The 18152-nt window shown below is 38.4% G+C and overlaps 1 pseudogene; it reads left to right on the forward strand.

Moving 5' to 3' along the window:
• Positions 1-334: 334 nt before the first annotated feature.
• Positions 335-701, forward strand: LOC133048022 (dolichyl-diphosphooligosaccharide--protein glycosyltransferase subunit DAD1-like; annotated as a pseudogene).
• The last annotated feature ends 17451 nt before the right edge of the window (positions 702-18152 follow it).

Here is an 18152-nt window from a genome sequence, read left to right on the forward strand (position 1 = left end):
GTATCCTTACCTGGAGAATCCCACGGACAGAGGAGCCTGTCAGGCTACCCTCCATGGGGTTGCGCAGAGTGGGACATGACTGAAGTTACTTATCATGCACACACAACAGAATGGCTTGCAACAGTGAAAATGAATTAACTGTAACTACACACATCAACACGTTTGTCAACATAATGCAACACTAAGCAAAAAATGTGACAGGTGAATGCATATGAAATGACACCATTTATGTACATGACAAAATGAGTAAAATTAAATAATAGCAAACATAGTGATGTCTGCTTGGGTCTGCTGGAAGTTTGGGGTACGTGGGCTGGATATTGAGGGTGTAGTCATGTTGGTGTCAGTGCTGTTGGTCACCTCTCAGTTCTTAGAGGAGTCCTTGGGTTCCCTTCCTCCCTGTCTCAAGTGGTGGATGCATATCTCCGTATATACTACTGACAAGGATGCTGCAGTTTGGTTATTGTGTCCTCATGGGGACGTTCCCCTTCAGTTCTTTCCTTTTGGGCTTCATCTCTTGTGTGGGGACCTTCATTTTAGAGGCTAATCTGAGAATACAGATCAATCCATAGAGCAAAATGAATTTCCTAGGTATCTCGCTGGAGGGAGGCTTTGCTGATTTTCTCTTTGCCAGCAACATTCTGCACCTCGTCATGAATTTCATTGCCTATATCATTCCCATTTACTTAATGGAGGAGTAGGAGACCAGAAGAATGTTCACTTTTTGATTTCCCCTGGATAAGAGCTCTTGAGGTTGCAGTTTGTTGGACACATGGATTTTCTTCAGATTTACACTTACTACCAACTCAGATTTGGGATGCGGTGGATAGCCCTGAGAAGTTCCGCAGCTTCCCTGTCAGAACAGCTTTGTAGTGAGCATTTATTAGCACAGTCTCTGCCTTCCATGAAGTATAACCTTTTGTGCCTTCCAAATTGAAAAACTCCCTGTCACTTGTAAGGGCTTCCCTCATAGCTCAGTTGGTAAAGAATCCACCTGCAATGCAGGAGACGTGGCTTCGATTCCTGGATCTGGAAGATCCCCTGGAGAAGGGATAAGCTACCCACTCCAGTATTCTTGGACTTCCCTGGTGATAAAGAATCCACCTGCAATGCGGGAGCCCTGGGTTGATCCCTGGGTTGGGAAGATCCGCTGGAGAGGGGATAGGCTACCCACTCTAGTATTCTTGGGCTTCCCTTGTGGCTCAGCTGGTAAAGAATACACCCACAATGCAGGAGACCTGGGTTCGATCTCTGGGTTAGGAAGATCCCCTGGAGAAGGGAAAGGCTACCCACTCCAGTATTCTGGCCTGGAGAATTCCAGGGACTATACAGTCACTCCTAAAAATAAGCAAAGATTAAAAAAAGAAAATTAAATAAAAAGTAAAAAAGAAAAACCCCAAACCCAAAACAATAATAGGTATGTGTGTATCATGAATGGTAAAATTTTTTAAAAGGGAAGGAAAGAAAAAATTGGGATAGTAGTTTACCAGTGATGGAGAGAAAGGGATCCCATTGTAGAAGGAATTGGAGACTTTACTACACTGGTGATGTTCTATTTCAAGCATTGTGGGTGAGGTACATGGGTGCTTATTTTTTCTAATATTATTGTTTAAAATGAATATAAATACGTGTATGATTGTGCATGGAATGTTGTTAGTGTGTTAGTCACTCATTCATGCCTGACTCTTTGTGACTCTGGGGACTGTCATCCACTAGGCTCCTCTGTCCATGGGATTCTCCAGACAAGAATATTGGAGTGGATAACCATTCCCTTCTCCAGGGGATCTTCTCAACTCAGGGATCAAACCCAGGTCTCCTGCACTGGAGGCAGATTCTCTACCATCTGAGCCACCAGGGAAGCCCATTTAATAATAAGAAGTGATTTTTTTTCTTTTTTTAAAGAAAGAGTGCTGGTAAAAATCCCTAGGAACCCAGGGCAAATGTTTGAGCTTGAATTACCTCATATATATAGTTAGAATTTATAACAGACAATCTTGGAGGAGTCTTAACTCAAGTTCTTGGTTGTTGTGAGATATCTAGCCTTTTAACTTGGCTGTGATGTTTTTGAAAGACAGAAGAATAAGATTCCCTTTGGGAAAAATACATTATATTCTGATGATCATAGATGAACCCAGTGAACTTGAAGGCCTTCTAGCAGTTCATCATCTTTGGATTTGTCTCATTTATTCATATCATACTCAGTGTTTCCATATTGGGCCATAAGTCATTTACCATGACTTGATATTTTCCTATCTCCCTGTGGCCCAAGAGGAATGTCAAGTATCTATGCTTATTCTGACATGAATTGATACCGGTGTCTCATGGAGATGGATTGAGGATGATGGACATATGAATGTGTCTAAAGAGTGTATTGGGTGGTTTAGTTCTGGCATTAGAGGTATTGTGGAAGGAATTAATATAATTAATAAAAGGAATTAAAAAGTTAAAAGGCCAACACATTGAAGGGTTTTTTGCTTTACTGGCAAATTAATTCCTGGCACCATCAACAAGTCACAAAGCTTTGTTTATACATGATATCTGAAGACAGAGTCTATTTTATAAAGTGGTTTAACATGCTATTTGTTTTCTTTTTCATAAAATAATATTGGAATCTAGCTGAAAAATTATTTTGGGATGCTATTATTTAGAGTTAGGAAAATATTTGATCCTGTGACTTCAGGAAACAAATTATTTTGCTTAACATGCTGCCACATTAAATACACAATTTAAAAAAGTTAAGTGTGTGTATGAAATACAATGTATAAGACAACCCATATCCTCCCTATTTATCTCTAAAATCTTAAAAACTATGAAATATTCTTAGATAAGTAATGGCAAGTTGGGAATATAATTTAGGTTACTTGGCAATAAGTAAATAATGTAATATATATATGTATTTTTTAAACTTGACCTCCATTTTATAGATCTTCCTGTCAAGCTACTAAGCCAGTCTCTCTATTGTGGAATCCTTTCAATTGTCAAAATCACATTTCACATTTTGTAAAAAAAAAAATGAAATAATATTGCAGACAGGCTATATATCAGTTGAACTGTGAACATTCTGTTCTAACTTTCCCCGTAAACTAAAAGTATCAAGTGTCATGCTAACATCTGTGGCCTGAATATAAATTCGACAAAAATCAACTTTAATGGCTTTTCCCACTGTAAAATAACATCCAATTTCAATCTGTGGTTAAAAAAAATCTAGAGTGTCAAAGTAATATATGCCTCATATTTCTGACCTTTTAGTGTTTTCCCATTAAACAGTTTCACTGGAATCTAAGTTAAGCATTTAAAAAAAATTGGTTTATGATGATGCTTTGTTTTCCTGTGATCTCAAGTGATCTTTATGTCAAAGATTGAGAATCCTGAGGGCTTTAGGAATCATCTAAGACAACATTTTAGTTTTACACATGCTGAAAAGGGGCTCTCTATTCCATGGGGTCTAACTTAATAGAAAATGGAAAAATTGCTCCGTAAGTGTACTCAGGGGTAGTGGTAGCTTCCATGTGTATATTCTGGGCAGGTTGTTGATAGGAGTAGGGCACAACCTGGACAGTTGATTATATGTGTATATGTGTGTATATAACATGATGCTTACTATATTTTTTGGTTAAATTTCTCTACATCTGAAGGAGATTGTATCCACAATCTCTTTCTGCTTACTGCTAAAGCTGCACTCTGAGACCTCTGTGATTTCTGATCCCTAGCATAGCCTGTTCTTTGCTTTTGATTTCAGTAGAAAATGGATGCCTTTTGATTCAGTTCTTCACTGTGGCGCTATTTCTTCTGATTGTCTGTGGTCAACATTGGTTGACCATCTCAAATAGCTGTAGGATTCAGTGACATCACTTGATTACATACAAAAATGTTCTGCTGAGTGGCTGCAAGCTTTGTTTCAGCACCAGCAACACTCCACAAGTCTGGTTTTGTTCCTTGGGTACATTTTTCGTCTTGCTATTTATTGTTGATGTGGTTTCTAGGTGACTCCAGTGAAAATGTCCAGGAAGTTTTGCATGATATTGTTGACAGTTCCAAGTCTAACAGCTACTAATTAGGATAGATGTCTGACATTATCTGGTGCCTGGTGATTGTGTTGTGGTTTAGTATTCCACTGACTGGGTGGTATTGTGCTATCCATAACAAATACACAATTGGTCTCTGCCTTTGGGGGAACTACTTTGCCATCTACTTCACAGATCTTAAAAGTGTGCAGGGCCACTCTTAAAATGTCTGGGAAGACAATTAAGTTCTCCTTAGCACTCTCAGTTTTTGAATCATTTTCCTTCTTTTTTCCTCCTCGGAGGCCCATACCCTAATCTTACACTGTTCATTCACACTAAAAAGAATAATGCTCCCCGAACAAGGTAATTCGCTAAAGTGGATTGAATTTTAACAGTGAGCTTATCTCAAACAAATAGGAATAAATTGTAATATTGGTATTTAAAATATTAATACCAAAGGAATAATTTTATACAATGGAGTCTGATCTTTTATTATTTGCTAGTGGCCCATGTGGCTATTGACCTTGATATGATTTTCTAATAAAAAGATTCACATTATGTTAATTTGTTAATATCTTCTAAGTAACTGCTGTTAGAACAGTTCCTTTTACTGAGAGTAGAGGAGGTTATCAGCTGAACCATCTGTGCATTACGAATCACACTTGTGTGACTAAGTAGACTAATATCAAAAGAAGTTATAGCATCTGACTTGGGGTCAAGCACTATTTTTTCCAGCTTCATGGAGTTATAATTTGTATATGACGTTGTGTAAGTTTAAGGTGAACAAAGTGATGATTTGATACACCTGTAAATGGTGAAATGATTAAGGTATGCTTTTGAATATTGGCACCTTTTGGGCATACAAAGTATGCATATCTCAGGAAAGAATATATGGGTTTTTTAATTTACTTGAATACTTTAAATACCACATGGTATTAGTTATCAATTCTTACATAACAAATTAGCCAAAAACTCAGTGACTTAAAACAACAAACACTTATTAAAACACAGTTTTTGTGAGTCAGAGATATGAAAGCAGCTTAGCTGAGGTTCTAATGCAGCATTTCTCATGAGTCTGGAGCTCAGCTGTCAGTTGGGGCCACATCATCTGAAGAACAGACCTCTAACAATCAGTCAGTATCATTTGACTTTTACTAGAGGATCCACTTCCAAGATCTCATCATCATCACACAGCTTTTTGTAGGAAGCCTTTGTTCTTTGCCTCATGTGTGTGTGTGTTGGAGGTTGGGGGGGGCTTGGTTACTCAGTCATGTCCAACTGTTTGTAACCCCATGGACTGTAGCCCACGATGCCTCTGCCCATGAAATTTTCCAGGCAAGAATACTGGAGTGGGCTGCCATTTTCTACTCCAAGGGATTTTTCTGATCCAGGGATCAAACCCACGTCTCTTGCATCTTCTGCATTACCAGGCAGATTCTTTACCACTGGGCCACTGAGAAGTCCCCTTTCCTCATGGGATTCTTGAAAGTCCTTAAGGTATGACAGCTGGCTTCCCTCAGAGCAAGTGGTCCAAGAGAAAGAACAAGGAGGATCCTCAATGACTTTTATGGCCTAGTTGCAGTGCGTCAATTCTGCCGTATTCTATTTCTTAGACATCAGTCAGTAAATTTAGCCCATATGCGACAGAGGGGAATGAAGTTCCAGCTCTTGCAGAGAGGAGTACAAAAGAATTTGTGGATGCATTTTCAAACCACCGCACAAATGGAAAAGGCAAGAAGAAGGTTCTGGAGAAATGACCCAGTATAAGTGAGCCACTAAGGAATAACTTTGAGAGATTTCTTTTTCTATTTCTCCTATTACCTGGGAAATAGCTTCTCTTGACTTCTGGAGAGCTTGATCTGTTTCTGATTGCTATAGATCTAGTCTTAATAAAGTCTAAGCTAATTTTTAGGTTAAGTGAACCCACAGAAACTATATGTTTATTCTTCTCTCCTCCTAGGGCATTATATGGCCCTCCTGTTGGGACAGAGTTCCAGCAGAGGGTTCAAAACTGAAAATAATGGATTTTAACTGGTCTCCTGTTCTGAAGCCAAGACTGATATTTCTGTAGGATTTGCTAACAGGATAACTAAAAATGATCATATGGCCATAGCCCATGTTACATGAGATGATAAAAGCAGAGCAGAAGAGTCTTATGGAGGAGGAAGATGCTTTGAAAAGGGTTGTTGGTTCTACAGGGGGAGGGTTTTTTTCTGATACAAGTGAAAGATCAAGCCATGACCCTGCTTCCAGCTGCCGTGAAATCATAAATCGGATTTCAGTGAGGGTGGAGAGGAGAAGGTTAAAAATTGGGTGAAATTGGATGGAAAAGGAAACTGTTCTAATGCTTGAAGGGAATCAGAAAGCTATGGGATCTGCCTGAGATATGGCCAAGTGGTAGGGAAGGAAAGTGTGACAGAGTAGGTTTGAAGATAGCTGTGAGAAAAAATAAAAATGTCTCCTACTTATACTCTTCAGTCCATTCAATAAATTAGTTGCACAAGAACTTGTTGAGCACAATATTTTAAAATCAATGTCTTATGGCATGTTGGATGCCTTCCCAGATGTTCATCAAATGATGATAAATGGGAACAATGTATCTCTATTCCCACTGAGTAATCATCCTGTGAAGTCTGTGGGATGAACTGGTAAATCGAGAGACTCATGCAAAGTGATACTGCGGGGCAAGCTGGCTATGGGACGAGAGGACTGGAATGATGTTGAGAGGTTGCACATGTACTGGAGTGTATTTGTCTCACCAGTCAGAAGTGAATAGATCTGAGCAGACATGGCAATAAAAGGTGACAAAGAAATAGGCAACACCATGAATACTCTTTTAGACACTATAGCTCTAATAATTACACCGTGGTTACTTCTGATCTGTCTTAGGATCATTTAGAATCTTTCAATCCCTTCAGTTCTATTACCACAAACTCCTAGTATTTGAAAGTATACCTGGAACCACAGTGGTAGACAAAAAAGGTCAAATAATATCCGAAGTCAAGTGAGGTCCAAAAGGTAAGTGCAGTTATAAATGATGATGATGATGATGATAAATGCTGAGCAGCTAGAGGTTTTTTTAAATATATTAACTCATTTACTTGGCTGCACTTGCCTTGTCATAATATTGGCAAGGATTTTTCTCAGAATTTTAGTATATTTAATTTTATTTAATAGTTTTTCTGTGCCATGTCTGTGCTCAGTCGCTCAGTCATGTCCAACTCTGTGATCCCATGAACCGCAGTCCACAAGCTTCCTCTGTCCATGGAATTGTCCAGGCAAGAATTCTGGATCGGGTTGCCATTTCCTACTTCAGAAGATCTTCTTGACCCAGGAATCATACATGTGTCTCTTTCATCTCCTGCATTGGCAGGCGGATTCTTTACCACTGAGCCACCTGGGAAGCCCTCTCTGCCACAGGCATACTATTTAAATCCTGTTTTCATTACTTTTCAGAAGTGATGTGTGATGTTTCTAACTTTTTGAAAAGCCAGATTTGTTTTCAGCCTTCAGAATTCCTATTTGTGACACAAATTGCAATGCAAACTACAACTAAAAACTGTTACTATTTCAAGCTTTTTTTTTTTTAAAGATGCCATATAGGCTCATTCCACAGGAAATGATAGAATACTTATTTTTCCCTGCTTAGTACAATTTTGCATGATGATCCTTTAAGTATATGAGACTTTTCACCCACAAAAGTTGTTTAATTTGTGGTTTTGTGATTCATCTTTTTCAATTAAACAAACTGTAATATCAGTATTAAATTTGCTCTTAAGTGATAGGGTTTTTGTTACCATATGTGGTAGTTTACTGTACACACTGGCTATTTAAAACAGATGGAAATTTTATAAAAAGGAATGGATATAAGTAAAACAAGATTTGTTTGGGCGAGGAATAGGGTTTCTCTGGAATAAGGAATACAGAGATCAAATGGAGGCATACCTGCTTCACTGCTCGTGGTTTCTGCACTTGGCCTTGTTGGCTTACCGTTTTATGGTTACCAGATTTATATCCTTTGAAATTATTAGTGTTGGATTAAATTCTTATGTTGGAAAACACTCCAAGGTGACTTTAAATGAACATGTGATTTGAACTACTTACAATTTTCACACAGGTTTGGAAGTAAAAATATTTCCCATAAAAAGTTGTAAATTTGCTAACATTGAATGCAAACCCCCTATGGTGTAATAATAAAAAAGAAACTCTGTTTACTAAAAAAAAAACAAAAAACAAAAAACAACAACCCTGAAATATCTTTTCTGGATTTATTTTAAACAGTTCCTAGGGAGAAACACCTCACAGATACTAAAGAAGTATGTTATTTGTTCAATTCAAGGAGTTACTTTTAAACAAGTGACTACATGCTACATTATCAGAGAAGGTTGTTATTAAAAATACAGAATCTCAGAGTTGGAAGAGTCTTAGATAATTTACTCTCACTATGTAAGAAGCCATTTTCTCAGATTGATCGTAATCGATCCAGCAAGCACAGATAGTAGTGGATAAGAATTTTCTGTCGCTGTACAACAGTATGACACATGTGTGTGTGCTCAGCGTGTCCAACTCTTTGTGACTCCATGGACTGTAGCCCACCAGGCTCCTCTGTCCATGGGATCTTCCAGGCAAGAATACTGGAGTGGGTCACCATTCCCTACTCCAAGGGATCTTCCTTACCCAGGGATTGAACCTGAGTATCTTGTGTCTCCTGCGCTGGCAGGCAGATTCTTTACCAATGGAAGCCCGTGACAAATTTAGCGACTTAAAATAGCATCCGTTTATTTTGTAGATCAGAAGTCTGGTCACAGTATAACTAGGATTTCTGCTCAGTGTCTCACTGGGCTGAAATCAAGATATTGTTCAGGGCTGCTGTTCTTTGATGAAGCTTGAGATCTCCACCAAGTTCGTTGATTGCAGGCAGAATTCATTTCCTTGTGGGTGAAGGACTGGGTTCCACTGTCTACTGTCACTGAGCCGTGGCTCTGAGGCTCTAGAGGCTGCCCCAAGGTCATACTACGTGGCATCTTCTATCTTCAAGTCAATAATGGTGCTCCGAATCTCTGACTTTCCCTTTTGTCATAAGCTGGAGAGAACTCTGCTTTTAAAAGGATCATGTGATTAGGTCATGCCCACCTGGATAGTCTCTTTGGCTGCATCGTGTTAACATGATCACAGGGGTGATATCTTGTCCTCTTCACAGGTTCTGCTCATGCTCAAAAGGAAGAGGCTTTATGAGGGCATGGGTCATTTGAGGGGGTGATTAACTTAGAACTTTGCTTACCACACACCTATATATAACACCAGTGACTACGACTGTGAAAGCTGCAGAACCATTTATATCAGAAAATCTGCATTCTGTTACATGGTCAGAGCTCTGATGTCAAGATGTTTCCAAAGTCCATGGTGAGTAGACAGGTTCTAGTTCCACAGTATTTAAAATAAATCCTTTCATTTTCTATTTATAAGAAGTTTTGGGTTTAGAATATTTGTATAAAAATGCACTAAATTGGTCCACTTTCCTTTTTCTTATAATGAAGTAACATTTGTCCCTTGATCTTTTAGGTTTTCAAGGAGAGCACATATTGACATTTCCTGAGATGAACTTGCTCAGCAAAAATACATGCTTGTTTCTTCTTAACACCCCCATATTTTAGTGGAAAGTAAATTTTTGTTTGCATGTAGGATTTGCTTTAATTTTTTTCACACCTTTCTAAGAATGTGCATATTGAGGTTGGGGGGATTACAATACATAAGGGATTTATATTTATATTATAAATATATTTATAAATATATATTTATTGGAAAGATCACCTTGACAAGGTTCTTTGATGAGTTCAGACAAATGAATCTGAATATTTCCATCAAGCGGAAGGTAGATGATCAAGCAGGAATTTTCTCTTTATAGCAATTCTGACAAGAGGCTTCTGGAATAAAATTCATATATTTCCTCTCCAACTTGGTAAGCACAACATCTGTTTGTCTCCATTGACTTTTGGCCACTGATCTACTGTCTCTAGTATAAGACACCCACGATCCCACGTAAGACCAGATGACAGGGAGAAACGAGCAGTTCTCAAGTGATTTTAGTCATGGAATGAATCATAGCCAAGTCATGGCCTGGTTATGTCATCTAAAGTCATTGAAGAGGGGCTTAATTTGATGTTTTTCTCTGATTTGGGGGACTGAATTATTAATAGTAGCCATTTATTTAGAGGAGAAAAAGTCAAGAGGTTTAGATTGGAACCCAGCAAGCACATTTGTGCTTATGCAATATAATACATGATGTGTAGATTTACTTTTTGACTAGAAGAGCCACCAAAAGAAACTAGTTGATTTTCATAAATTTAAGAAACAAAAGACTAGCTACAGTTAAATAAATATATATATATTTAAAGTGAGCATTTTCAAAACTCAAAACACTATTTTTTCAAGTTTTTTAAAAATAAATAACTTTGCCACGACATTATTGCTACTTCTAAAACTGTGATTTGCAATGTCTCCATAGAATGAGGAAAAGTTCAGGAACAGTTGCAACTCAACTGATAAAGAATCTGCCTGCAATGTGAGGAGCCTGGGTTCGATCCCCTGGAGAAGGGAACGGCTACCCACTCCAGTATTCTGGCCTGGAGAATTCCATGGACTATTCCATGGGGTCACAAAGAATCGGACATGACTGAAGTGACTTATATCCATTCAAGTTTGGTAGTGTCAGAATCTTCCAACAGCCTGAAGCCTTCAAGCTATACTTTGATCAAGGAGTCTCTTGATTCTTGTGTGTCTCATTGGATCATTGCTTAGTTTTGATTTTTCCTGGCTGACCACACCCTGACCAGTTGTGAAAGATGATTTAGCTGCTTTTTTTTCCTTCTTCTTCTTCCTTTAGTTTAACAGAAGTTGTTTACATTACCCCAGGTGGTGCCAGCGGTAAAGAATCCACCTGCTAATGCAGGAGATACAAGAGACTCATGTTCAATTCCTGGGTCTGGGAGATCCCCTGGAGCAGGAAATGGCATCTCACTCCAGTATTCTTGCCTGGAAAATCCATGGACAGAGGACCCTGGTAGGTTACAGTCCATTATGTGGCAAAGAGTTAGACACAACTGAGCACAACACTGAATAGAAAATACAAGTGAGGTCTCTGCAGAAGTGGGAAGACTAGCATGGGAAGTCTAGGCTAGTGGTGTGAAACAACTCCTCTCTAAGGTCCTGATCAAAGCATGTTCCCTTGGATTTCTGAGTGGAGGTGCTGTAATCTGCATTTGCCTCCACCTCCAGTCTTAGCATCTCCTCTGGTAATTCTTGGCCCACAAGGTGCTTCTGATTTCTGTTATGGCCATTCACTGTTCCTCAGTCCTGGACTCAAAATGAGTACCTTCTGCTTCCCTTGTGTCTATGACACCTCCTAGTTTCTGGGTCGTATCTTTTGTTATGATTCTCTCATATGACCTTGGTTTGTCTCTGACCTGAAATGAGCCTCTTGAATTCTACGCTCTTGACCTTCTTCCCAGCTGGAGCTCTTTCTTATCACACTGTGCTAGAAATTAGGAAATCTGAAGCAACTTCATTGATGTGGAACCTCCCTTGAGCAGCCCACAGACTAACGGGCAGGGCAGAACTTCATTGATTAATTATAGTATTAATCCCTCATGCTCTAACTCTAAATTATCTAAAATTTTGAAACAGCTTTTTTCTTTCTGTCCAGCTTTCACGTTAGTTATTTCTAAACTTTCCAACACTCACTCATTTAAAGTAAGGCTGGTTCCTGATCTGGCAGCTTTTCTGCTTTCAGGCGCTCACTAAATCCCCAACTTCAGGGTCAATAGTAAGAAATAAGGCATTGAGCAGATGGATTTGACCTTAGACTGCCCTTTGTCATGAAAGTGCCTTGGTCCCTGAGCTTTGACTGTCATTGTTTCTTTATTCCTCAAACACTTTCATCCATATGAAAATGCCCCACGTGAATCTGCATGCTGACTGAGGAGAAAATAGGAAGAAATAAATCCAAGTTGTTACAGAAGAAAATTCTCCAATACAGAGGCATGTTTCCCCTCTATACTTAACCTTTATAATTTTGCCTGTAATGTTTTCTGGAAAACATCTTAGGAAATATGCAGAGTCTTAGTTATATTTATGGTAAAGTCAAATACAGTGAGATTAAAAGAATTGTCCAGGGACCCACACAAATGGAGGGCAGATCCCAGAACTCCACACTCATCCTCTTGTGTTCTAGCCATTGGGATTCTTTCTCGGTCTCTCTTTGTTCTATCTGCCAAAGCATGACCGGAGCAGAAAACATCCTCAACCGATTTAGTCGGTGCCCTATTTGATGATTGCCTTGTTCTGAGAACATCTTGTGTATTACCACATTTGAAGCTCCAATGGGAGCTTCATTCACCTTTGGGGGCAGCTTCTTTCAAGGAATTGACCTTCTGACTGATCCAGGAGAAGCATGGCTAAGCTAGAAGTAACAAGCTGCATTATTTAAAGTATGTCATCCCTTTAGATCTTTATAAGGCAGGGGAGGAAAATCTATGCCTTACAAGGCTCCTAAATATATCTCTGATCCTGAAAGTCCAAATTGGTTGCTGCTAGATTTACTCTTTTTTTTTTTTTTTTTATTAGTTGGAGGCCAATCACTTCACAACATTTCAGTGGGTTTTGTCATACACTGATATTATCTGACAGCTTTCTCTATCTGACTGTAGAAGAGTACCACTACAATATTTTAAGGTTTATTAACTGGAAATCCAAGCCATTTTAGTCTGGTTATGTTTAACTATCACACCAAAATCAATTTAATTATAATGTTTAAAGATCCTAGATTGTCTAGATCTGGCAACTATGAACATAAATGTTATTCAGGATCAAAGTTGAGTCCATTCCAGATTCTACAAACCCTCAATAAGCAGTTTTTACCCAGCTACATTGTATCTATGACTCATCTCTCTTTCTCTCTCTCTGTCTCTATGTTTTTCCAGCAGCAGTGGCCACCTTGCTTTTCTGCATTCACTCACCTCAAGAATTTTCACTTGCTGTTTCCTATGCCCCAGTTCTCTGCAAGGCTCACTCTCTCATCTCTCAAGTATATGTCCAAATGTCATCTCAGTGATGGCTTTCCATGACTACTAAGCTTAAAATTGAAAGTGATTTTTCCTTGCCCCAGACGAGTATGATCCCTTCTCATTTTCTATTTTTATTTTTCTCCGTAACACTAAACACCAATTGATTAAATATTCATTTTTATTATTTATTGCCAATATCTTTCCTTTGAATGTAAGTGCTATGATAATAAAAAGATTTGTCTGCTCCGTTTACAACTATAAACAATTCTGGTTATATGGTCATCTCCTATACTCAATAAATATTTCCAGGTACCTTTATTTATATGGATTAATGAGTGAACCCTTGATATTTTGTATCTTAAAATTGGAAAGAGGTCCCAAAAGTCAATTGATACGATTTTCAACTAGGATTTCCTCATTGGTATATGCAAATTTCTACATTCAAATGTTATATCTCCTCAACTATATTGTAAATTTTGGGGGAATAGAAGCCTTGTATGTCAGTCTTTGTAGTACCTATAGAATTTAGGGCAATAGTTTATTTTGTTTGTTTGTTTGGCCATAGAATGTGACTTGGGGGATCTTAGTTCCCCAACCAGGGATCAAACCCGGGCCCTAAGCAGTAAAAGCATGGAATCTTAACCACTGGACTGCCAAGGAATTCCCCAGGGCAATAGAGTCTTAACACAGATTTACAGAAAAATTAATTGGTATAAAGCCAAGAGAAAGTGACTTTATTGCGCTATTTCTACCTTTATGACTTTTTTCCCCTAACAATTTATATTCATTAGGATTTGGGAGCAGAATATATCTACAATTGTGTTTTTAAAAGTCAAAGTATAATACATTTTCCATACCTAGTTTCCAATAAATTTTATTTAAATACTTTCAAAATGCTAATTCATGTCTCAATGATATTCTAAACACACAAAAATATAAAAAATTCTCTTCTATTTGGCTTAATATTCCATATCACAGACTTATATGTCTATATCATGATCTTCATCTTGTATTTTTCATGCATTTTAGTACCTTTAGAAAAGAGTGCTTTCATACTCACAAACGTACACGTGCCCCACACACATGGGATAATAGTGACTCTGAAACAAATGTTGAAAGGAGCTGAAAAATGCCAAACACTGTTTTAATCCAGGGCCCAAGCCAGATGTCACTTAAAAACAAACAGTGCAATAATTTATACACTTAATTATTCCCCTGGGAAAACGAAAAGGACTTATGGGAAATGTCTAACAATGAAAAGGAGATCTGTTTTGTGTCAAGGAAAAATTCTCCTCAATAAAGTTCAAACATGTATGTATAAATGCACCTAAAATTAATTCAACATCCCAAAGGAGAATGACATTATATTCCAAAGATCGTTAAGTCAGAATGAATTTGAAAGTGAACCTGTGGATTTAGGGGGGGTGAAAGCCAAAGATTAGTTTCTGCATTTGCTCTTGAACCCTCCTAAGTGGGATGCACAGCCGGGCTTCGTGGACAGGGTGAGCATTGTGATGCTGCCTTGGCTATTTCCAACACTGTTCCTTGCACTACCAAATATCAGAAGGTATAAGTAGAATGAATAAATAAATACAGAAAAGAAAATTTATAGGATCTGTCATCTGGAGGGATTGTGAGTTTTATCAGATTGTACAGACATTTAGTGGACCTACTGTAACTAGCATTTAAACTCTCCTGATTTCATTATCAAATAAAAGTTATTTTAGTTACATGAATAATAAAGTGTGTTAGGTCAAGAGGTTATGGTGGTGGTTTGCATGGATAATAAAATGTTTTAGGTCAAGTGGTTATAGTCCTGAAGAATTTCTTTTCAAACACATTAGTTTTCTTTTAATGATATAATATTTAAAATTACAACTAAGTTTACTTTCCTTACAAAAAGAATTTCTTCTTTTTTTCTTTTTCATTCCTTAAGTGTAGTTGCTGTACAATATTCTATTAGTTTCAAGCGTACAGCATAGTGATTTGACATTTATATCCATCACAATGTGATCATTATAAGTTTAGTAAGCATTGCTCACCATAAAAAGTTATTACAATATTGTAGACTATATTTCCTATGCATTACATCCCTGTGACTTATTTATTTTATAAAAGGAAGTTTGTACCTCTTCGTTCCATTCACACTCAGTCCTTTGCCCTCCTCCCCTGGGCTTCCCAGGCAGTCCTAGTGGTGAAGAACCAGCCTGCCAGTGTAGGAAAGGTAAGAGACAAGGGTTCAGGCTCTGGGTTGTGAAGATCCCCTGGAGGAGGAAATGGCAACCCACTCCAGTATTCTTACCTGGAAAATCCCATGGACAGAAGAACATGATGGGCTACAGTCCATAGGATTGCACAGAGTTGGACATGACTGAAATGATTTAGCACCCATGTACTTCTGGTAACCAGAATATTTATTTTTTGTATTCAGATGTTCTTTACATTGGGTGCCTATACAGTTATAATTGTTATATCTTCTTGTTGGATTGATCCCTTTATCATTATGTAATAGCCTTCTTTGGCTTCCCTGGTGGCTCAGAGGTTAAAGCGTCCGCCTGCAATGCAGGAAACCTGGGTTCGATCCCTGGGTTGGGAAGATCCCCTGGAGAAGGAAATGGCAACCCACTCCAGTATTCTTGCCTGGAGAATCCCATGGATGGAGGAGCCTGCTGGGTCTACAGGTCGCAAAGAGTTGGACACGACTGAACGACCACTTTCTTTCTTCTTTGTCTCTTGCTACAGTCTTGTTTTAAAGTCTGTTTTGTCTGATATAATATTTCTATTTCAACTTTCTTTTCATTTCCGTTTTCACGGATTTCCTTTTTCCATCCTCTCACTTTCAGTCTATGTGTATCTTTAGATCTGAAGTGAGTCTCTTATAGGTAGGATGTATTGGGTCTTGTTTATTAGTCACTCAGCTGTTTTGTCTTTTGAATGGAAAATTTAGCCCATTTATACTTAATGTAATTAGTGATAGATATGGTTGTTCTTGTTGCCATCTTGTTAATTGTTTCTGGGTTGTATTTGCAATTATTTTTATTCTTTCTTCTTTTGCTTTTTTTCTGTTGTGATTTGATAGCTATCTTCATTGTTTTGTTTGGATTCTTTCCTCTTTTTTGTTTGTATATCTATTACATATTTTGGTTTGATTTACATATATCAGCCTATTATATATATATGTATATTTATATATGATTTTTTAAGTTCAGACGTATTTAAATAACCCTGCATTTTACTCTCCCTACGTTTAATATTTTTGACATTATATATGTGTGTGCATTGGGCTTCCCTCACAGCTCAGTTGGTTAAAAATCCAACTGCGATGCAGGAGACCCCTGTTCAATTCCTGGGCTGGGAAGATCCACTGGAGAAGGGACAGGCTACCCACTCCAGTATTCTTGGGCTTCCCTTGTGGCTCAGCTGGTAAAGAATCTGCCTGCAATGTTGGAGACCTGGGTTCAATCCCTGGGTTGGGAAGATCCCCCTGGAGAAGGGGAAAGGCTATGCACTCCAGTATTCTGGCCTGGAGAATTCCATGGGCTGTGTAGTCCATGGGGTCACAAAGAGTTGAACACAACTGAGTGACTTTCACTTTCACTTTCATGTGTGTGCATTTGACATTATATTTTCTGTCATTTTTGTGTGTATCCCTTGACTACCTATTGTGGATATAGATGATTTTACCACTTTGTCTTTTAACCTTCCTACTAACTTTGTTAGGTGGATATACTACCTTTATTATGTTCTCACCTGTACTGAAGAGATTTTTCCTTTAGTAATTTTTATATTTCTAGTTGTGGTCTTTCTTTTCCACTTAGAGGAGTCCCTTTAATATTTCTTATAAAACTGGTTTACTGGTGCTGAACTCTCATAGCTTTTGCTCTTCTGTAAAACTCTGTATCTCCTTGAATGGAAAAGAGTAGTCTTGGTTGTAGGTTTTTTCCTTTTACCACTTTAAATACATTGTGACTTTCCCTCCTGCCCTGCAGAGTTTCTGCAGAGAAGTCAACGTATATTCTTATGGGAGCTTCCTTGTACATTACTATTGCTTTTTCTCATTGCCTTTAATATTCTCCATATCTTTTTCGTTGTTTAAATTACAATGTGTTTGGCGTGGATTTCTTTGGATCGATCCCATGTAAGACTCTGTGCTTTCTGGATCTGGATGTCTGTTTTCTCTTACAGGTTGGAGCAGTTTTCATCAATTATGTCTTCAAATATGTTCTCTGTCCCTTTGTTCCTTTTCCTCCTGGCACAACTATAATATGAATATTAGTATGTTTGACATTGTTCCAGAAGTCTCTTAAACTGTCTTCATTTTTTTTTTCTTTTCTTTTTTCTTCAGGTTGTGTGATTTCCACTATTCTCTATTCCAGTTAATTTGCTGATCCATTTCTCTGTATAATCTTAATTACTGTAGATTTCTTCTAGTTTATTTTTCATTTAAGTTATTGGTTCTTCTTTGTGTTTTTTAAGTCTTTGTTAAACTTCTCACCCTGTTCACCCACTTTTCTGTCACATTCTAAGAATATCTTTATGGTCATTACCTTGAACTCCTTATTGTGTAAGTTTTTATCTCCACTTAGCTCTTCTTCTGGGGTTTCAGTTTCTTTGTTTCAAAAATATTTGTCTGTCACCTCATTTTCCCTGATGTTTTGGTTTTATTTCTGTGTATCAAATGGGTCAGTTATATTCCCTGATCCTTATCTTGGAGAAGTGCCCTGATAGAGATGTCTTATGGGTTCAGGAGCACATTTCCCTCTTCCGCCAGAGCCATGTGCCCTAGCGATGTTCCCTATGTGGCCTGTATGGACTCCTCTGTTGTGACTTGGCTGCCCACTGTGGGCATGCTGATAGGCAGGGCTGGCCCCTGGCCTAGTGGCTGCCAGGCTGTGCCTGCTGTGGAGGTTATTGGCCCCACTGATGTTTAGGGATGGATCCCCATACAGCTGGCTGCAGCCACAGGGGTTCCTGGGGTTAGTGCCAGCCCACTGGTTAGTGCCATCCAGAGAGGCTGGATGCAGAGGGCTGGGGTGTCAGCCTGCTGATTGGCATGGCCATGGCCCTTTTCCTAGGGCTATTGCCT

The sequence above is a fragment of the Dama dama genome, chromosome 28 (assembly GCF_033118175.1).
Source record: "Dama dama isolate Ldn47 chromosome 28, ASM3311817v1, whole genome shotgun sequence".
NCBI lineage: Eukaryota > Metazoa > Chordata > Mammalia > Artiodactyla > Cervidae > Dama > Dama dama.